Source organism: Bombina bombina, chromosome 4, assembly GCF_027579735.1.
Source record: "Bombina bombina isolate aBomBom1 chromosome 4, aBomBom1.pri, whole genome shotgun sequence".
Lineage (NCBI taxonomy): Eukaryota > Metazoa > Chordata > Amphibia > Anura > Bombinatoridae > Bombina > Bombina bombina.
Genome location: NC_069502.1, coordinates 182,915,896 through 182,939,395, shown reverse-complemented (window position 1 = coordinate 182,939,395; position 23,500 = coordinate 182,915,896). Strand labels below are relative to the sequence as shown.

Sequence of the window (23,500 nt, the reverse complement as noted above, 5' to 3'; positions counted from 1 at the left end):
ATTACGAGTGGAGCGCAAATGAGCTCTCCCGCTCACGCGTTAACTTCTCTAGAAGTAAGCTTTTTGCATGCGTATGGATAGCATGTGTATTAAAAGTTGAAAGTAAACAGTTTGCGCACGAGTGCTAACTCGACATGCTCAAAAATCCCAACTTTGAATATTCCAAATGTGTTAACGTTTTCCACTATAGACTTCAATGGAGTGTGAAATGTGGAGAAAAAAAAAACACCCATAATCACGCTCAAACTCGATTACGTTTAACCAAGATCACAAACCTGACATGAAATATGAATATTACACATTTCAACTTCATATATGTCTATATATGCACAAATATGTTTTTATGTGTTTATATGTGTATATAGCAGAAAGTCAAAGAGAAACCCTTAATATTGTAACGGCAATCCTATAGATGAAATGAAGTAAAGTAAAATACAGTCCAGTATGTGTGAGGCCGTCAAAATGTACAGGCAATGCGAAGCAAAAGAATAATATGAAATCGGTATTTGGGAGACAGTCACACAGAGCTGCACACAGCAGACAACTATAGGAAAGTCAATGTGCTAAACAGCTTTTCGTGCACTCATGAATCATCCATTAACTTCACTCACCAGTGTATCTTGGAGTGGGGGATCTTCCGGCAGTCTCAATGCCTATACCTCTGAAGGGGCTCCGAAAAAAACGCCAGGACGAAGCGGTGAACTTCCCAACCGCCTCAACTTATCCCAGCCAATGGCCTCCTTCGTCTAGGAATTACTCCTCCCCTCCGCTCCGCTCAGTAGCACTGTGAGACTTGGGAGTGCTTCAGCTAGCCGCTAGCCGCAAGTTGCAAGTATACAGACGGTCCTCACACATGCTCCAAAAGACCCACAAACAGCATAGATGCAGCCGGTAAACTGGAAGGTAGAAAATTTTCAAAGAGAACAAACCCAGCTGCATAAAAAACGTTCCTTTATTAATTTCTTGGTTTAAAAATGGTGATACACAGCAAAACAGTGGAAGGTGCTGAGGGCGCAGCACTGAACGGCTTACATGTTTCGGAAATGATCCGTAGTCATAGCCTATGACTACGGATCATTTCCGAAACATGTAAGCCGTTCAGTGCTGCGCCCTCAGCACCTTCCACTGTTTTGCTGTGTATCACCATTTTTAAACCAAGAAATTAATAAAGGAACGTTTTTTATGCAGCTGGGTTTGTTCTCTTTGAAAATTTTATATGTGTATATATACATACTGATGAGGCCCACAATAGGCCGAAACGTATGTCTGGGGTTTTGCTGTTTCTCTCGTTCAGAGAGGAATTGCCTGGTATTTCGGGGCTGGACTGTACTGTGAAGTCAGGATCAGACTGATATGCTTCAGGAAAGCTCTTCTCTGTGAAAGGCACATGTTGGGCAAAAAGAGGCTGCTTCTTGGGTGGTAACTAGCCATAGAACAAGCTATTATGCTATTGTTCGTTCCCAGGTTGAGCGCTTCTCTCTTTTTATATATGTTTATATATGTCTGTAACTACATACTGTAGATACACATAGAAATAAATTATCTACACAAATATAAATATATACAGTATATATATTGCTTATGATTAAGGCTGCACTAGCCGAAACATGTAAGGCATACTTTCTAACTTTTCATTCTTTCTTACTTATTTTAATGTATATGAAATAAAGATCGTTTTTATCATTCATCCTGGGAGAAGTGCCGGCTTTTTCTTTCTGCAATTCAAGCTACATATATATATATTTAAATATGTGTATGTATCTCTATGTTTTAGCTCTTTTTTTTTTTTCTAACACCTGAGACCTCATATCTTTGAGCCACTTTTTTATGCAACTTTTTTTTAATAATTTTTATTAGACAGAGTTATTATGAGTGTAACTGTACTTTAAAATCTATTTTTGATGTATTGTCTGCAACTTTTAAGTTGAGGCTAACAGTTAACCAGAGCTCTGAAGTTGTGCTAGCGTGACGCTCGTTAAATTAAATTACGCTCAAGTAAACATGTTTACTTTCAACTCTTAATATGCACACTTCTTCTGACGCATGCAAAGTACTGTGACATACCCCTTATCGCTAGTGCAAACTAGGGCGCCACTCATAATAAAGCCCTTTGTGGGGTAGTTGCAAAAAGGATCGGATCATATAACACAGGTTACTGCTTGGGAGCTGCAATATTGAGACTTGCATAGAATCTAGGCCATAATCTGTAACATAAGGGAAAAAGAGGAAAGCTAAGTGAAATCATAAAGCATAGGCTGCCAGTATGACAACAATGATTTAGAATAGAATTAAAACTCACTAAATAATTCAGTAAACTATTACATAAATGACATTTCAGTTTCAACTGTCACATGCAGTATATTCATGAGTTCTTAAAGAGGACATCAGAGTAATATTTATATTTGCATAGTATATACCAGCAATTCGGTACTGATTTACAAAACGTGCATACAAAATAAAAACATTTAAAACTGTAACTGTTTAAATCATTTCCAAAGCTAATTACACTATTAAATGAAACAAACAAACAAACAAACAAATAAATAAACAGCTAATGAGTTTGTTAAGTGATCCCCTTTTATTGTCACCAACTAGATCTAGCTGTTACTGAGTTTAAGCAATCACTATGTAGTATGTAGGTGTTGGAAGAAATTTTAAGCATTTTGCTACATTCTTAGGTGAAAGACATTGAATCCCAGCTCCTCCACAATAGAAATATTACAGACCATAGTTTTTCCCAGAGTTCTAGGGAGCTTAAAGAATATCTTCTATGTCCTATGTCCCTAGGCCCCTCCCAACCCAGTTAGTTTAGCGCACATCACAACCAGTAATATGTCATTTGTGTGTGAAGAGACAACTGCGCACCACCCAAAAGCGCCTAAAGGAGACCCAGGGCACTGGAAGGTTGTGGGGTAGCAATAAACTAAAAGCGTTATGAAAAGTAATTCTGAATAATATTGAATATTCTGAGGCGACAGAGCAGGTATGATAATAATGGAAAAAAAAGGGGGGGTGGAAATCACACTCCATCATGTGTAGGTATCAAGAGGTAGCAGACATTCCTAACTAGGCATCAGTGTGTTTGCCCTACTTTTCCTCTTCTTTCCCACTTCTCCCAAGTCACCCATACCAGTCCATGAAGTCCCAGTCGGCCCTCAGATTTTAAGGAATATTCTTCCATTTTACGGATATACTCAATTATCTCTTGCACATTCTGGAAAGAAATTGGGGAGGTTTCTAGCCAGTTTCTTGCTATGGCCAGTTTCTTTTCCAGAAGAATAATAGTACAAAATATTCTGTCTGGTTGGGTCAGTTTCCCTAGTCCTAAATGAAAAAAGGCAGTGTCAGTCTGTGGACTAGGCCAAGTTGGTTCAATAGCCTAACCACTCGGTCCCACAATGTCTTCAGTTTACTACAGCTCCACCAAATATGAAAGTGGGACCCTTTCTGTCCACATCCCCTCCAGCACATGGCTGACTTCGGGGGAAATATTTTATGTAATTGGACCGGGACCCTATGCCATCACAACAGTAACTTAATGAATAACCCATATAAAGTAACACAATGGATCACAGTTTTCGTAATTTGTACAGCTTTCTGACATTCTATTTCAGTATGAGCCTGCTCCATTTCCCGTTCCCACTCCAGAACACGATATGTTTTAGTAAACCCCTCCGAATCCAACAGTACCTGATAATGTAATGTTAAAGCTTTACGGAAAGGGTTGCCAGCAAACCATCTCCTCTCCCATTGTGTGATATCTCTAAGTTGGTCCTTCTGAAACCCCCAGGCCAGGTTAATGGATTTTAGTCTAAAATACTCATAATGGTGTTTCCTGGGGATATCCATGTTTAGAAGCCCTTGGGCTAAAGACACCAATTTCCCTGCTACATACAAATCTTGATTTTTTTCTATGCCCCACGAGGTGGGTGAGAATGTGTGAGACAAAGTAACAGCGCCTTAACAGAATGTGCGGGGGATGGATGTGGGGCAAATTTTGTTAAGTGTCTGAGCTTCATCGGATATGTTATTTTAGATACAATGCCCAGATTAATCTGAAAAAAAGATAATTTTAAACATCCTTAATTGTATATGTCCTTACAAAAAAAAAGCAGTGTGAAAAAATATAAGAATTTGAAAAATAATAAAATAAAGTATGGAAAAATATGTTAGAAGGAATCCTGATAGGTGTTCTGGTGTGAATCCAATATGCGTAATATTAGATCCCCTTAGGGAATGTATACGGTAAGAAACTTGAGCTGTGATAAACTTGTCAACGCGTTTCAGCCTTAAACAAGGCATTTATCAGCACTTGCTATAGTCTTGATAAAGGCCTTGTTAAGGTTGAAACATGTCAGAAAGTTTATTGCACCTCAAGTTTCCTGCTTTATTAATGGCCGGTCATAGAGTAAAAAAGTTTACCAAAGCTAACTACAATATCAGAAGTAATGGCTTACGTAAAATGACAATGACAAAACTATAATATTAGCAATTGATGCGGAAAAAGCTTTCGATAATGTGTTATGTGATCATATAATTACATTGCTTGAAATTTTAAACACTTGATAAAAATATTATACAAAACGTCATCTGCCAGAATTCTTGTTAATAGTAGGGAATCAGGTCTAATTAACTTATTTAATAGAACAAAACAGGGATGCCCATTATCACCAATTTTATTCAATATTGCACTAGAAACTTTAGCAATATGGTTGATAAATAATATGGAGGGGATAAAGACTGCTAGAAATGAATATAAAAAGCACTGTATTTGGATATCTTATTATTCATAAACAAAGCTTATGTTTGGCAATTATGTTTAGATGAGCTCAGATGTGATCTCATTTCTTGCTAACCCCTCCCCTTGACATGTAATTGGTCACCTCAGTTTAAAGCATTCTTTATAAATGTTGTTTGTAATTCACTTATTGTTAGCTTGATAAAGGAGCAGGAGCCCTGAAACGTTGCTCACTGTATTAAAAGGTACTGTTACCTATCTTGTGTGCCACCTGTCTGTTCTATTATAAGTACTTCGCCTTGGACCTTTGGAAGTGGGGCCCTTCAGGTGTGCACCAGAATTTTTTTTCTAGTTTTGTATGGATTGGATTCTAATAAGTGAAGTGCTAATTCGTTTGTGTGTTTATACATGAACTGTGTCCTTTTATGGAATACAGCACCACTAAGTGGAAATTATTTGGAGTAACTTTGGCAATAACAGTACCTACCTTGGTTTTAAGATGGTCTATGAAACAGCCATGTTATCTTATACAGAGGAAGAGGCAGCACGGATTGCCACCCTCACAGTGGAACATACAGACTTTCTGTCTGCTCCTGATAAAGACCTACAAAAACGAGAGTTGGAAAGATTGATGAGGAGACAAGTCAATCTACAGTTGCATGCATCAACACTTGTGGAGTACTACAAAGTCAAGTGTATTCCCCGTGGTATGAGATCTCCCCTCCAACCCACCTTCTTCTCGGATAACACTGTACAAAGTATCAGCAGATTCTGAATAAAAATTCTATGGACTTAATCATATTAAATAATGAGTTCTCCAATTAAGAACTCCAGGAACTTCCCGGGAAAATCGAGTCACAGAAGAACAAATTGCAGGATATCATAGGGGAATAAGAGTTCCAGCCACCTACAAAGAGGTTGAAGAAGGGATTAATACCTCTAAAAACGAAATAAAGGAGTGCAAAAGACACAAATTCAAGCGTGATGAACACGACTATACCTCTGGCAGCGTGTACAGATGGAACCGCCCACACAGACATCCAACCAATGCTGGCCCAAGATAGATGGCCTTGAGTTTACATCAGCAAAAGGGGACGGATAGTGAAGCTGAATCGAGTACCGATAGCTCCGGATCAAGTCGTATAACAATCACAAACAGCCAACACTCAAACATGGCATCTTCATCTACTTTTTTAGCAGTAGAGACAGGCACCCGAGGAGAAAGGCCAAACAAGGTGGGAGATGGAGGAGGAAGAATAGGAACATGCCAGAAGCACAGAAAAAAGAGGTAAATGTTATCAATCTATCTTCTAAAGAACTGAGCAAAGATGAAATTGATGTACTCAATATGGGTTTGTCATTCTGCCCTACTGAATACCCTGACTCGTTTACTATCCTGACTGATCTGACACGTTTTTTCAGGGCACTGCGCCTCAAATCATTCTTCAACAACCCTAACAGGCAGTTTACACCACATATTGTGCATAATGATGACAATAGGGCCCTCTTTGATGTGTCCCCTTATGGACTAAGATCCAAAAGTTCATTTAACCCCTCTGTTGCTGTGGAAACCATCATAAAAATGGTAGAAACAGACTTTAGGAAACATATCAGCCCAAGTAAAAAAAGGGAGACAGGAGATATTGCGACAGCTTGAGGATACTGATGTATATGTAAAATTGGACGACATTTGTAAAAGCTTGGTTAGGATACCAGATTTAGGCTTGTTACATAACATGCTAACTAGAAAATTGTATGATTTTTTGATTACTAAATTTCCTATTGTGCCTATATTTTATGTGGTTCCGAAAGTACATAAGAGGTTACTAGATCCCCCCGGTAGACCCATTGTGGTGAGTATTGGCTCTTTATTGAGCCATACAGCTCAGTTTCTAGACAAGATATGGTCACTAAAGGAAGTTTATATATCAGGGATACTAGTAATTTTATTGATTTAATAAAATCTAAGCTGGAGAATTTGGGGGAAGATGTTATTCTTTCTACCTTGGATGTTACTTCACTGTATACAGTGATACCACATATGGTGGGTCTTGACTGCATACGTAATACATTAGCAGCCAGTGGTCAGTATAGTAACATACAACAGGATTGGATGTTACAATTGTTAGATTTGGTGTTAGCCAATAGTTTTTTTCTACTTGTGAAACAGTTCTACATGCAAAAGCCCAGCACAGGTATGGGGTCCTATGTGGCCCCAGCCGATGCCTGCCTTGTCATGGACTCTATTGAGGAAAGGGTGATATATAATGATCCGTTATTTCATCAGTATTGTTTGGGGTGGTTCCGCTACATTGATGACTTTTTCATTGTGTGGCGGTGCCCCCCTGACAAACTGACACAGTTGAGAAAGAACATTGAAAGTGCTATCCCTTTCTTAAAATTCAGTTGTAAGGAGGATCTATACAAGGTAGAGTTTCTAGACACAATGGTGTCAAAACTTCATGAGTCTGAAAGTTTTTAATCTCATTAAGAAAAACTAACCTTTACTTAAAGTGAATGTAAATTTAGATGATAAAGTGCCCGGTTTTTAAAAATCTGATTAAAGACAGGGGAACTTTAATTCATCAAAATTTACATTTCACTCGTGTTGTGAAAATATTTACCTTTTAATTTTGACAGCAGCTCCAGCGATTCCCCCGGTCGTTGCAAGCCTCTTCATATGTCAGAAATGACGGATCGGTCATTCTCCAATCACGGCTTCCCCCCGGGGGAATTAGTGTCTGATTCAACGCCGTGATTGGAGGAAGCCGGATTCCTCATTTTAGACCCGGGAAGAGGCGTTGCGGTGGGCGGGTGAAGCGATGCAGTGGCTGTCAAGATTAAAAGGTAAGTATTTTCACAACACAAGTGAAATGTTAATTTTGATGAAATAAAGTGCCCCTGTTTTTAATCAGATTTTTAAAAACCGGGCACTTTATCATCTAAATTTACATTAAAAGTGGGGGAGGAGTCAGCACCTGAACTGAACGATCGCACATCTCAGCAGCTCCGGATACAATTTCTACAAAATCAAGCTTGACGACGGTTCAGGTTCCCGGGTTTAACCACTATTGAGAGTTAAATAGCTCTAGAAACATATCAGATTAATATTTCAGAGATTTTTACCCTATGGCAAAAACCTCCCGGCTCTGATGACTTTGACTGACTAGAGCCCTTGGGAGAAGCCATTTCCCTACCCATGTGGAGTATAGCATGAGGGCTCACTTTGGATACCTAATTCTAACATGTCTCATTGCCCTATAGGAGCACCATGGCATCTGCAGCATACATCCTGGAAGAGCTGGGCAATCTCTTAAATAGTTTTTAGGAGGCTTTTGAGCCAGAACTAAGGATGGCATTCTGACCTGAGGGGGGAGAACCTTCTGTACCCGATCATTGTAAAACCAATTCTCTAGTTGACATTTCCTGGAAACCCAAGTGCGCAACTCCTAATCTGACATGGACCCCGAATATATAACTAAACCACCTGAAGAAAAGGAATCTGAGATGACACGGACAGATTTAAAGGTCCTACTTCTTCCATCTACCGCATGCGAAGCGGCTGAGCTAAGTGCCTGCACTAGTCAGGCGATGAGCAGCCGTATTTTGAAAGCCGTACTTGGGCTGTCCCGTTGGATGCAGGAAGAGATACTTTGTTGAGAGCAATGCCCAGAGACAGTTTATGAGTCTGGGGACAGAATCTCCTCACCCTGGCCCTCGGGGGGGGGGGGATAAAGGCATTAAGTCATGTAGCTAGCGGAGGCTGGTTTAACTATACCGTGAAGCTACAGGGGAGAACTCCTACTTACCGGTTTTAGCAGATTATTTCAGTTCATTTTAGTTTACATTCTACAGTTGCTAATTGTTTTTATGTGATCCTTATTCTGCCAATTGGCCTGTATGACCTGTATTTATTGTTATGCATATGATATTATATGATTTAAACCTGTAAATACAATAAGGGATGACATGTGTGAGATCTTTAGCTCAGTTTAGTGTTATATCCTAGTAAAAGTTTAGCTATGTTAGTTATTTATAAACATAAATACATTCACTTTACAACTGTAAATTACTGAACTACCCTCCTTAACATTTGGGAGATCTTCCCTAATAGGGGTATTTCCAGGATGCCCACGTACTCCGCTTTCAATGCATAAATCTGACCCTCAACGTGTATATTAAGGCTCCCTTTTTAAACCTAACCGGGCATGCTACATAGTTTGCTTGTTAATAGTACCTATGTTATCCCTCTCTCTGCTTTACATGATGTTATTAGAATTATATTAGCTCACATATCCTACATGTCAAAATATTACACATCTATTGACATGTCACTGAATGTAGTATGTTTGCATTTGGCGTGTAAACTGGGGCTGTTACATTTATGCCAAGATTCCTACAAGTAATTGTAGTTTTGCTGTGCCGTCAGCGGCCGAGATGGCACAGTCTAGATCATAACTATAGTTTCAGAGAGGAATTCCTATAATGTTTTAATTTCTACTTGCCCTATAATACATCTTTATATTTTGACCATTACCATTGCTCTTATAGACCTTCTGTAGATAATTTATGATTCCAGATGAGACTACAATCTCTATACGGAACAATTTTTTTTTTTTTTCAAAAGCTTTATTGAGCACAAAATCACTGCATACAATGCAGAATTAAAACAGTTACATATGCAACAGTGTGGTAACAATAATTCCAAATATATGATGCATGATACATTTTTTCGACATATATGAGTTGTGGGTATATTTATCGTTCAATGAACAAATTTAGATTGCATAGGTAAGTTACTTAAGCTAGATAAGAGAGAAATTAATTCAATTAAGTGAATGAGAAAATACAGTAAACAATTCAAATGGATGTATAAATATATATTCATACGTACATGGTTCCTGCAGAGACGTAAACTATTGTGTCATTGATTATCAGGCTCTTAAAATGACCTTCTGTCCAAGTTAAGGTAATAAGAGAAGGCGCCTAGTCTGTCAGCTAAGGGCGGTCAGTGAATGTGAGTTTAAGAAGTGGATGTTCGGGTGGTGGTCTTGAGTGTGGGGTTGTCTGATTAAGATATTCCTCCCACAAAAAGTATATCGAGTGATAGTCGGCTATTTGTTTGTTACGAGTAAAGCAATATTTTTCTAGTTGGAGAGACTGGGTGGTTGTTTCTCTCCAGATCTGGATAGATGGAAGTGTCTTGCATTTCCAGTTTTTGGGAATTAGTCATTTTGCTGAGTTTGTCATGATAGTCAGTAGAGCTAGTCGAAGTTTGCAAGTTATTTTGGTAAATTTATTAAAGATGAAAACCAGATGTCGAGCTTGAGACTTAGAGATAGAACTTTTTCGAATTCGACTCTGATAGCTTCCCAGTATGTTTGGGCTGTTGGGCACGTCCACCAGATATGTGTGGGGGTGCCAATGTTTTGGCAACCTCTCCAACATTCCGGTGAGTGTGTAGGGAAAATGGTGTGAAGCCGGTGGGGTGTGTAGTACCATCTATATAGTAACTTAACATTCATTTCCATTACATATATGGATAAGGAAGATTTTGTCATGCAGGAGAAGATTTTTTGCCATTCCTTAGGGGTTTGTGTAATGCCAATCTCTGTTTCCCACTTTTGTGTGTACGAGGGGAGGGACATGCTGCTTGGCTGCATAAGTAATTGGTATGTAAAAGATAGAAAGCCCCTGTGTAGGGTGTCATAAATGCAGCTGCTTTCGAAACCCGTATGGGAGCGAAAAAGTAGTAGCTTATTTGGATGTTTGACAAGGAAGTCTGTTAGTTGATGGTATTTAAGCCATTCTATATGTATTTTGTCCAGGATGGGGGCGAGTTCGGTTAAGGGTTTGATTTTCCCATTTTGAATGACTGTAAGGCAGGGAGAGGAGTTTATAATGTGAGGTGTTTGAGTTGTGTGGGTGGGAAATTGTATTGGAGAATCTGGATTTTCACAAAGGGGTGTTAGTGGAGAGGGTACAGTTGAGATATGGTTATATTGTTTTATGGATGTGTCCCATAATTTTAAAGTTTCTCTAGTGATTGTTGGTAGATATGTAGATAAGTTTCTTTTGGAGGGATGTAGCCAGCACTTGCTGCCAAGATGTGAAGTATTCGATAACGAGTGTAAAAGAACCCATTCTTTGTGAACTGAATGTCTGCACCAGTGTATTATTCTGGTGTAGAAGCTAGCCAGTCTATATTGGGTAAGGTTTGGGATCCCGAGGCCGCCCAATTCTTTGGGACGATAGAGAGTGGCAGTAGCTATCCGGGGTCTTTTGTGTTGCCATATATAGGAGATAAAGGATTTTTGAAGGTTGTGTATTACAGATTTGGGGATTGGGATCAGTAGGGTTTGGAAGAGGTATAGTAATTTGGGGAGAAGAATCATTTTGACTGAATTAATTCTGCCTAACCATGAGAGTGGTTTATTGTTCCAGGAGTGCAGTGTATTTTGGATTGAGTTGGCTATGGCTTTATAATTGGTGTCCAGTGTGACTTGTGTATGGTGGGAGATATACACACTGAGGTATTTTATAGTGTGCGGTTGTATGCGAAAGTGTGCGAGTGCTTGTATTGCGGTGATTTCCTCAGTCTGTAATCCAAGTGGGAGCAATTCTGATTTGGTAATATTTATTTTGAAGTTTGAAAAATTGCCATACAAGTGTAATGTTTGAATGAAGGGGGGGAGTGAGTTATGGGGCCGCGTTAGTATGAGAAAGAGGTCATCAGCATATAAGGTAGCTTTATATTCCTGGTGAGCAATTTTGAACCCCTGTATGTCTGTATTGTGTATAATATGTGATGCTAGAACCTCCATTGCGAGGATAAATAATATAGGGGAGAGGGGGCATCCCTGTCTCGTTCCGTTTGTAATTGAAAATGGTTGGGACAAGGTATCGTTCAACTTTATTTTGGCTTGGGGGCTGTTGTAAAGGGAGAATATTTTTCCAGTGAAGATTGAGTCGAAGCCGAATTGTGTAAGTGTCTCCCTCAGAAATTGCCAGTTTAGCCCATCAAAGGCTTTCTCCACGTCCATAGAGATGAACACGGAGGGGATATGGTTGTGAACTGCGTGTTCCATTAATAATAGATATACGGAACAATTTATAGAGGGTAACTCTCTTTATATTTTAGGGAGTATAGTCATAAGGTTTGAGCTCTCTATAGAGTCAGTCACCTACTGACTCATAATTGATTGCTTCGTATGATTAACTCTAGCCTCTACCGTACCCAACTGCCCTAAATACCGCAATACCACTTAATTACTTCTACCTCCCCCCGCCCACCAGATACTGCTTACCCTGTAAGCTTGGGAAAATGCATCCCTCAAAACTATCCCAAATTATTATTTTGTGAGTCTGAATATAAAGAAAAAGCTGTTTAGACTATGTTCATTTGAGAGATAGTACATCTCATAATAGACCTATCTAGGGATATAACTACCTCATATTTTACCCTGGATACAGGGGACATTTATAAACGAGAAGTAATTGAGATAGCGTTATGATTCTACTTTTAGAATACTTCTTAGTTTTAAATGTTACCTTTTTTTCCCTTACACGGCTCATTATATCTCTATTTACGCATATTTAATGTGTCATACAAGTCTATCTTTTGATACAACTCTGTAAAAGGTTTCTTTACATATATATATATATATATATATTCCCTACCCTCTTGAACTTGGGTCCACTATTCCCAGGTACTTGTATTTGTATTATGTCTGGCCCAGGAGCGACCATCCCCTATAATGGGGAATAGTCCATAATAATCATAAAAGAGGTTGGTCTGTGACCGTAAAGGTTCATTATTCTTAACTATTTGTGCTTAGGTCTGAAGAGTACCATGTCCACATTTATGTTATAATATACTTGAGGTACGTGGTTGCAATTCTTAATCACTGGTTTATTTATTCTTACAACTATTGTATCAAATGTTGATATAAATTCTGGAATTTCTTGACAGTCCTGTGACTATGTAGACAAAGACTTATGTTCATAATTACATTGTAACCTTGCTCTTGATTATACGTTTGGAAACCTCAATAAAAAACATTTTTAAAATGTTTTTTTACACACAAGCTTGTCTCGAAATAGAGGAATTTCATACTATCCCTAGAGCTGCATATCGCAGGTTCAATACAATAGGCAAAAGATTGGTACATGCTATGCCCTGCCAAGATATCAAGTTGAAATCTAGACAAAAATTATTTGGAACACCTAAGAACGGCACCTTTCCATGTTTGGGCTGTGCCCAATGTAGCAGTGTAATCAAAGGGGGCATTATTTCACATCCATATACTGGCAAAAAAATCCTGGTCAAAGGGTATTATACATGTAATTCGACCCATGTGGTCTATGCGTTAAAGGGCTGTTATATGTAGGAGAGATGACCCAGAGGGTCAAGGACCATATATGCCAGAACAAATCTACTATTAGAAAGGATAAAACTGCCCACCTCACAGTTCCTGCTCATTTTATAGAAAAAGGTCACCAGACCATGCCCCAAACATATGAGAGGGGGCAATAGGGCTAAGGACCTCCTGTACAGGGAGGCTAGGTGGATCTGGAGATTGGAAACAATGTACCCTAAGGGACTCAATAGAGAGTTTGATCTGCTTCCTTTTATATACATATTATGTATTTGCTTTTGTAACATTTAGCACAACTGACTTGATATACAAAAGAAACTTGATAAGGATTTGAAATAGGTACTGATTTGGGGCATATTTTTTTTTGTATATATGACAACTTGCTGCCTTTGTTTTTAATGGGTGTGTCTCCTTACACAGGGAGAGTAAGGGTTAAATATGTTTGGCAATTATGTTTAGATGAGGTCAGATGTGATCTCATTTATTGTTAACCCCTCTCCTTGACATGTAATTGTTCACCTCAATGTCAAGCATTCTCTATAAATGTTGTTTGTAATTCACTTATTGTTAGCTTGATAAAGGGACAGGAGCCCCAAAACTTTGTTCCCTGTATTAAAAGGTACTGTTATCTAACTTGTGTGCCACCTGTGTGTTCTATTATAGAAATACCCAAAATTATAGACATCTTGAAATGTTACTGAACATTTACAGACTTCAAGGTTAATTATAATAATTCTGAAATATTATGGCAGGATGAAAATGTATGTGTGATAGATATAAAAGTAAATTTAAAATAGTTCAAAAATATTTTACATATTTAAATATTTATTAGAATATCCAAAGACCCTACATTACTGTATAAGATGAATTTTGATAATGTTAAAGCCAAGAAAGAGGAAACTTAAAAGATGGAAGAGGTTACCTCTCTAACTGGTATAATAAAAGTTCTAAAAATAACTCTCCCAGAGATCTTATACCCTATTCAAATGTTAGTGTTTATTATACACAAGAAATATCTTAAGAGATTAAAGAAAGTAATATGAAAATTGACTAAGAAAGTCAGAATAAGTTTCAAAAAACTAACTCAACCATGGGAAAATAGTGGACTTGTGGCCCCTAATATTATTGGGTATAATTGAGTTTCCCTAGCAAGAGTTATTATTGAATGTTTTTTGGAGAGTAACTATTCTACTCTATATACCCTAGAAGAAAGTGATATTCAACTATATTCGTTCTTCTACATTTAGATATAAAAAAAAAATCAAAAACATAGTAGTGAACTTAATATAAACTTTTAATCCTTCAGTGGCCTGGCATAAAATATACAGATATTTAAATATTCAAAAAATTGAATCAGATTTTCTTTCAATACAGGGTCAATCATAATTTTGTAGCAGGATATACAACTAAGATTTTTAATAGGTGGAAATAAAAAGGATTAAAAAGTAATAAAACAGTTATTAGATAATGATGGGAATTTAATATCTTCCAAAGTATTGAAGGATTAATATTATTTGGACGGGAATGATTTCTTTGGTTACATTCAATTAACATATATATAAATACCGTAATATCTACACATAAGGGAACTTAGAATTTAGGAGAATTAGAGCAAATTAAATCATATGGAAAAAGGGTATTATGAAATCTACAATTATTTATAAGATGTTAGCTGTTGAGATTAACAATGAGCAAGCTAAAATTCCAGCGGTTATATAGACAAAGGTATTAGGAAGCACAGTTCCAGATAATTTAATAATAAATATTTTAAAACCAATGAAAAAGACCACAGTTTCTGCAGACTTAAAGGGATAGTGTCCTGTAAAATAGTTTTTCTCTTAATGTGTTTCCAATTCCTTTTTTTTAACAACTACAGGGTATAAAATGTATGAGAATTAGCTTTTTAAGGTTTGTGTATATAAAAAAGATGATTTTGTGTTTGGAACCCACAACCTAATAAAATGGGTTGTGCTTGTAGGTATTGTAAGATCTCATTACTTTATCACATTGGCCTCTATGTATCAAGCCGTCGACTTTCTTGCATTCGACAGCACCAAAACGTTCGCCTAAGATCGCCTAACTTCGCAGCCGCGGACCTGAATACGTTCTCCAAAATTATCAAAAAGGTGTCAAAAAGCTGCACACCAAGTACGGGGCGATGAGCAGCGGACTGTTGTTAACTAACAGTCATCAATCTGGCTGCTCTTCATGTTTTTTCAAAGCTTTCTTACTACGCTGTCACTAAGCACCCACACTATACTAAACTGTTTTACCCCCTAAACCACCGCTCCCGGACCCCCCCCGCAACTAAATAAAGTTATTAACCCCTAAACCGCCACTCCCAGACCCCGCCGCAACTCTAAGAAATGTATTAACCCCTAAACCGCCGCTCACGGACCCCGCCGCAACTCTAATAAATGTATTAACCTCTAAACCGCCGCTCCCAGAGCCCACCGCCACCTACATTATACTTATTAACCCCTAATCTGCCGCACCCTATACTGCTGCCACCTACATAAAATTATTAACCCCTATCCTGCCGCTCCCGGACCATGCTGCAACTAAATAAATTGTTTAACCCCTAATCCGCCGCTCCCGGAGCCCACCACCACCTAAATTATGTTTATTAACCCCTAATCTGCCCCCCCTACACCACCGCCACTATAATAAACATATTAACCCCTAAACCTAAGTTTAACCCTAAACCTAAAACCGACTAACTTAAATATAATTTAAATAAATCTAAATAAATATTCCTATAATTAACTAAATTATTCCTTTTTGAAACTAAATACTTACCTATAAAATAAACCCTAAACTAGCTACAATATAACTAATAATTCTATTGTATCTCGTTTAGGGTTTATTTTTATTTTACAGGCAACTTTGTATTTATTTTAACTAGGTACAATAGTTATTAAATAGTTATTAACTATTTAATAGCTTCCTAGTTAAAATAAAAACAAAAGTACCTGTAAAATAAAACCTAGCCTAAGTTACAATTACACCTAACACTACACAATAATTAAAGTCCCTAAATTAACTACAATTAATTACAATTAAATAAAATTAACTAAAGTACAAGAAGAACAAAACACTAAATTACAGAAAAAAATTAAATAATTACAAGAATTTTAAACTAATTAAACCTAATCTAATCCCCCTAATAAAATAAAAAATCCCCCCAACATAAAAAAACCCTACCCTACACTAAATTACAAATAGCCCTTAAAAGGGCCTTTTACGGAGCATTGTCCCAAAGTAATCAGCTCTTTTACCTGTAAAAAAAATGACAATACCCCCAACATTAAACCCACCACCCACACACCCAACCCTACTCTAAAACCCACCCAATCGCCCCTTTAAAAATCCTAACATTAACCCCCTGAAGATCACCCTACCTTGAGAAGTCTTCACCCAACCAGGCCGAAGTCCTCAACGAAGCCGGGCAGAAGTGGTCCTCCAGACGGGCAGAAGTCTTCATCCTATCCGTGCAGAAGAGGCCCTCCAGACGGGCAGAAGTCTTCATCCAGACGGCATCTTCTATCTTCATCCATCCGGAGCGGAGCGGGTCCATCTTCAAGTCATCCGACGCGGAGCATCCTTCCAGGCCGACGACTACCCGACGAATGAATATTCCTTTAAATGATGTCATCCAAGATGGCGTGCTTTGAATTCCAATTGGCTGATAGAATTCTATCAGCCAAATCGGAATTATGGTAGGAAAAATCCTAATGGCTGATGCAATCAGCCAATAGGATTGAAGTTCAATCCTATTGGCTGATCCAATCAGCCAATAGGATTTAGCTCACATTCTATTGGCTGATTAGAACAGCCAATAGAATGCAAGCTCAATCCTATTGGCTGATTGCATCAGTCAATAGGATTTTTCCTACATTAATTCTGATTGGCTGATAGAGTTCCATCAGCCAATCAGAATTCAAGGGACGCCATCTTGGATGACGTCATTTAAAGGAATATTCATTCGTCGGGTAGTCGTCGGCCTGGAAGGATGCTCCGCGTCGGATGTCTTGAAGATGCACCCGCTCCGGATGGATGAAGATAGAAGATGCCACCTGGATGAAGACTTCTGCCCGTCTGGAGGACCTCTTCTGCCTGGCTTCATTGAGGACTTAGGCCCGGTTGGGTGAAGACGTCTCAAGGTAGGGTGATCTTCAGGGGGTTAGTGTTAGTTTTTTTTAAAGGGGAATTGGGTGGGTTTTAGAGTAGGGTTGGGTGTGTGGGTTTTAATGTTGGGGGGTATTGGAATTTTTTTACAGGTAAAAGAGCTGATTACTTTGGGGCAATGCCTCGCAAAAAACCCTTTTAAGGGATATTTGTAATTTAGTATAGGGTAGGGCTTTTTATTATTTTGGGGGGCTTTTTATTTTATTAGAAGGATTAGATTAGGTTTAATTAGTTTAAAATTCTTGTAATTATTATTTTTTTTTTGTAATTTAGTGGGTTTTTTTGTACTTTAGTTAATTTTATTTAATTGTAATTAATTGTAGTTAATTTAGGGAATTTATTTAATTATAGTGTAGTGTTAGGTGTAATTGTAACTTAGGTTAGGTCTTATTTTACAGGTACTTTTGTATTTATTTTAACTAGGTAGCTATTAAATAGTTAATAACTATTTAGTAACTGTTCTACCTAGTTAAAATAAATACAAACTTGCCTGTAAAATAAAAATAAACCCTAAGCTAGCTACAATGTAACTATTAATTATATTGTAGCTAGTTTAGGGTTTATTTTATAGGTAAGTATTTAGTTTTGGAAGAGAAAGTTTAAGTAAACTACACAGTGCTAATCCCTGACCTTGTGGGTTTTAAATTATATCATATATAGAGTGCAAATAAATTATAAGCCTATTTCTAGACAAGTAAAATTGTTCATATAATGAGGATCTGTCTTAAAGATATACTTTGTACATAAGTGTTAGTGCCACAGTATACCGGCGTTAACATATAAGCAGTATCAAATCACAATGGGAAAGGAGTTTTACAGCCCCAACCGATAAAAGTGATATCGATAGTAGAAGAACCTTTTGTCCAGAAGTAAAATTCGAAGGATAATTAGAAAAAATACCTACACACTGGTAAACTCTAACAAAATGTATGTATATTTATATAAACAGGTATAGCAAATGATCTAATGGAGTGAATACAGTAATCAAATGTCCATTACGGATTTTCGTCAGAACAGCATATAGAATCTTCAGATATAGGGATATTCAAACGTAAATGTTTAAAGGACCTTCCAAATATAATATCCTTAACCGGTCTCACAGTTCACTTACTTCTGTACCCCCAATCATATGAGGTAAGTGATGGGTGCTCAGGGAAGCCCGGTACGGGAGCGATTTCCTCAAATCAAATGGAACCCTCCTTCTGTCCTCAGCATAGATCAGCGTTTCTCTGCTTACTCTTGGTCACACAGTCGGTTCACCTTCCCCTATTCCTCCGGTGTATATAATTAAGGATAAAGAAGGAGACCGGACATAGTGTAATACTGTCAAACCAGAAGATATATTTATTAGGATAAAACAGGTACTCACAAATCTACCCTCAATTGTATATGAGGTATCAATGCAGCGGATAAAAATGTTAAAGTACAACCGGAACTCAGTGCCCGCGGGACACCACAAAAGAACTGTATATTGCGCAGCGTTGTGGAACAGCCAAATTCAACACCCAGGTAGCCTGACACGTTTCAAAGTCTGTAATAACTTCTTCATCAGAGGCGGTGTTGAATTAGGCATATCGCAAAGTATTTATATTCTCCCGCCTTTGCTTGGAGTGGGTGTATGAAGCCGGCTGTTCCCTGATTGGTTACTACAGTAGTTCTTTGTGACCAATCATGATAGTTGAAATACGATCATTATTTAAAATACAGGTAAAATTTTGTTACTACTGATACAAGACTTGGAAGTTTTATTCTAAAAATCTTACTTAAACATTCAAATATATATATATATATATATACAGATATATGATCTATCTAAAAGCTGCTAGACTAAAATATGTTTGTTAAAAGGTCAATTCTAAAATAGTAAATTCTGCCCTAGGGGGATACACAAGCATTGTAGACCACTGATATCCTTATTGGACTTGGACTCAAGATAAAATTTGTATGTATCGAGAATCGAAGGGAAAAGAAAATTCTTGAAAACATTATTATTATTGCTAGAACTTTTCAATACTTTCCGATCCTTTAGTGTGAACCCTAAATAATTAGTTTTTTATTATTTTTTACTCTATTCCTTACAATTAGTTGCACTGTTAGTACTATCATCAATGTCCTGTATGGTTTCATATACCTAGTTTAACGGGAGACGTTTCTCACTACACTTGTTTGTACAACAAGCGGGACAAGTTTCCACGCTCTTAGGGAAAGACTAAGGTGCGATTTGTCATAAGTTTTGCTCTTTAGAAAGCACACCGAAATGGTAACAGTTTCGCTTGTATTTGTATTAGTTACCTTACCGATTGCCAATATAAGGAAGAAACTGTATAGGTAAAGCTGTTTATGCATATTCTATTCACACATATAAATTTTATGCATGCTATAAAGGTTAAGTTGTTTATGCATAATCTATTCACACATTTAAATTTTATGCATACATAGGCTTATAGAAACGCTACAACATCAATATCTTTGTTAAGACCCTTTGGATACAGTGTGTTAAAGTAATGTATCCAGTACGTCTCTCTTTGCCTGAGTTTTTTAACCCTATCACCTCCATTTGTGTCGGGTGTTATTTGTTCAAGTATTGTGCCTTTTAGATGTTTTGGATTTTTGTTATGATGTGTTAGAAAGTGGTTCGACACACTGTGCCCTTTAAATCCTGTTTCGATATTTTTAATGTGTTCCAGGAGCCTGGTTTTATATACCCTTTTGGACCTGCCTATATATTGCAGGCCACAGCTACATTCAAGTAAATAAACACACAATTCACTTTTACAATTAGTTAGAGCATTAATGACACATTTCTTGTTATCAATCAGTTCAGCTCCTTGCACTGTGCAAGCGCTGTTCTCCCCAATCTCTTGCTTCAAGTATTTAGTTTTAAATAGGAATAATTTAGTTAATTATAGGAATATTTATTTAGATTTATTTAAATTATATTTAAGTTAGTGGGTGTTAGGTTTAGGGGTTAATATGTTTATGTTTATTATAGTGGAGGCGGTGTAGGGGGGCAGATTAGGGGTTAATAAATATAACGTAGGTGGCGGCGGTGTAGGGGGGGCAGATTTGGGGTTAATAAGTATAATGTAGGAGTGGCGGTTTAGGGGTTAAAAACTTTATTTAGTTGCCGCGGGGTACGGGAGCAAATAAATTTAATGTAGGTGGCGGCGGTGTAGGAGGGGGGCTGATTAGGGGTGTTTAGACTCGGGGTACATGTTAGGGCGTTAGGTGTAGACATTACCATAGAAATCAATGGAATATCGGGCAGCAGCGAACATGAGCTTTCGCTGCTTTCCGACTCCCATTGATTCCTATGGTATCCACGGCCTCCAGGGCGGCGGATTGAAAACCACGTACGCTGGGCCGGAAAAGTGGCGAGCGTACCTGCTAGTTATTTGATAACTAGCAAAAGTAGTCAAATTGTGCTGAACTTACGTTCGTATCATCTGTAGTAACGTAAGCATCGATCTTTGTTGGACTGAGTCCGGCGGATCGTATGTTACGTCACTATATTCTACTTTGCCGGTCTGTAGGGTTTGATTACTAAGGCGAATCAGGCTCGCCACAAATACGCTGCGGAATTCCAGCATATTTGTGGTTGACAGCTTGATAAATAGAGGCCATTGTGTACATATACATGCTTCTTTATATTATATCTGTATGTAAACCAAAGACCAATACTTGGAAAGAACAATGGAAAATTAACATTTTATTACCTTATCTCTTCTATACCCCACTGGGAGTTTATTTTATTTTGCTGGCCATGTTTATACATCTTATCTATAGCTTGGACCTAAGGCCAGAAACTTTCAGTGGGAATACCACCGGCTAAATCAACTATTTCAAATGCCAATATAAGGGTAATGTAAATATACCTGTAAACAATTTAATACACTCCAGCAGGTAAAGTGGATCATTGGAAACAAATTAAAGAGGAGAAACATTTTGAGTAAACTGTCCCTTTTAGAAAAACCCAAGTTAAGATTATTTATGTAGCATATTACTCTCCAAAACATATTGAGAAATGTGCTGTGTTAGAAAGCAGAAATTGTTTGAAGTTTAATCTAAATTTGCCAGATATTCTGCACTGTATGTGGCTATGTCCTAAAGTAAGAAGTTTTTGGTTTAAAATAAAATTTTGGTTATATAAGATTCTGAAAATAAAAATTTAATTGGATATTCCTGAGGAAACAGTTTTAACTGAGAAACGCGTCGCATGTATTCCTTATGTATCAATTTCTATTTTAACACTGTGATGAGTGTTAAACCTTTTTATATGTTTTAAATAAATCCATTTTTATATAAATCCACTCTCAGTGTTATGTATGGTACTTTTTTGCTATGCTACTTTAGAGTGTCTGCACTCTGACACCCACGAACCAGCCATTACACCCTGGATCAGCTAGCTGGATTGCTGTTAAAATCAAGCCCGTCTCTATAGGTACAAGTGAGTGCCTTCAACAAATGTGAGTACTCTGTGTATACTGGGCTATTATTGCTATCTGTACCATCATTTACTTGCACCATTGGCGCCTCTATCCTTGCTTACACTTTTTAGATTTCCTCCAGTTGGATGCTGATAGAGAGCTGCTTCCTTGTTCAGCCAGCTGGATTGCTGTTAAAACCCAGCCTGTGTCTACTGGCACAACTGAGTGCCTCCATTTATTGTGAGTACCTAGTGTTCACATACGATTGGTATACTAAAATCTCCATTGATCTGCACCATTGGCGCCTCTTTCTTGTTGCTTTTTCTTAACTCCCTATTATAACTATAGGTGCTATGTTGATATATTTCTATACAATGTTCAAATGATATGCAGTTTCATGTATAATGCATATTATTATAATCATTGTATAAAAATTAAACTGCTTTGTTTGTGTCTTCTTTTTATTATTTAAATTATTTTATATTTATGTTTTAAATCATAAAAAGAACATGCAAAAAAGCAGTTTAATTACTATACAATGATTTAAATAATATGCATTATACATGAAAATGCATGTCATTTAAACATTGTATAGAAATGTAAAGCTATGACCGTAACCACTCGTGATCATGATGTCCGACAGGACAAACAGGAAGTGAGAATAATAAACTAGCAGGTAGTCTAAGACAAGTGAGAGCGGATAAAGGTTGAGTTTGGGCCGAAGAGCTGGTTCCAGAAATCAACATGGATTTCTTGTTTGGACATCGGAAAACACCGGAAGAGTTGTTGAGACAAAATTAGTGTGCTCTTACCAGGGCTATGAGAGAGCTAGATCGAGAGAGAAACTAGAGCAACAGGAAAAAAAAAATACAGATATTAAGAAGATAGTAAAGCAAGGTCCAATGGATGCTGTAAAAATCATGGCTAAGGATTTGGTGCGCACTCATCGATATGTGAAAAAGTTTATTATGATGAGTGCGAACAGCTAGGCTGTTTCCCTTAAAATCCAAACACTGAAGTCTAATAATTCCATGGCACAAGCTATGAAAGGAGTTACTAAAGCTATGGCTACCATGAACAGACAGCTGAAGTTTCCTCAGATCCTGAAAATAATAATGGAGTTTGAGAAACAGTCAGAGATTATGGAAATGAAAGAGGAAATGATTAATGATGCCATGGGGGATGAAGATGATGAAGAAGCGAGTGATGCTGTAGTTTCCCAAGTATTGGATGAACTGGGTCTCACCCTGACTGATGAGCTTTTTGTCTCCCCTCAACCGGAGGATCTCTCAGTGTTGCTGGAGCAAAGAAGGGAGAACCTTCAGCTGCCTTGGCAGATGCGGATGCAGATTTAGAGGAGCGGCTGAACATCTTGAGACGGGACTAACTTTAAAAAATCCCTTTGCCTCAGGCACTTCGGGTTGTAACCATCTTTTATGTGTTCTGAGTGGGCTGAATATTAAACTGAAGGACCCAGTGACCTTTCTTTTCTGAGATTCTTCTGGTTCTGGCATTGAGACTGCTGACCACTGTCAGTCTTCAGCCGTTTCTGCACCAGGTGTGGCTGTTGCCCCTTATGATGCCAGTATAATATTGCTTTCTGGTGCCACTCCTGTCTGAAATGTACTCATTTTACACTGCTCTTTTTATCAACTGAACTCAAGTGGAAGACTATTGGGATTTTATTTTCTTACAGGTTGATTCATACTTGCACATGGCGCAGGGTAAAAGTTTCCTTATTGTCAAAGAATTCTGTTTTGAAACACCAA

General features: G+C 37.7%; 1 pseudogene; it reads left to right on the top strand.

The window, feature by feature from the left end:
- The first annotated feature begins 22,475 nt into the window (after positions 1 to 22,475).
- On the top strand, positions 22,476 to 23,118 carry LOC128655294 (charged multivesicular body protein 2a-like; annotated as a pseudogene).
- The last annotated feature ends 382 nt before the right edge of the window (positions 23,119 to 23,500 follow it).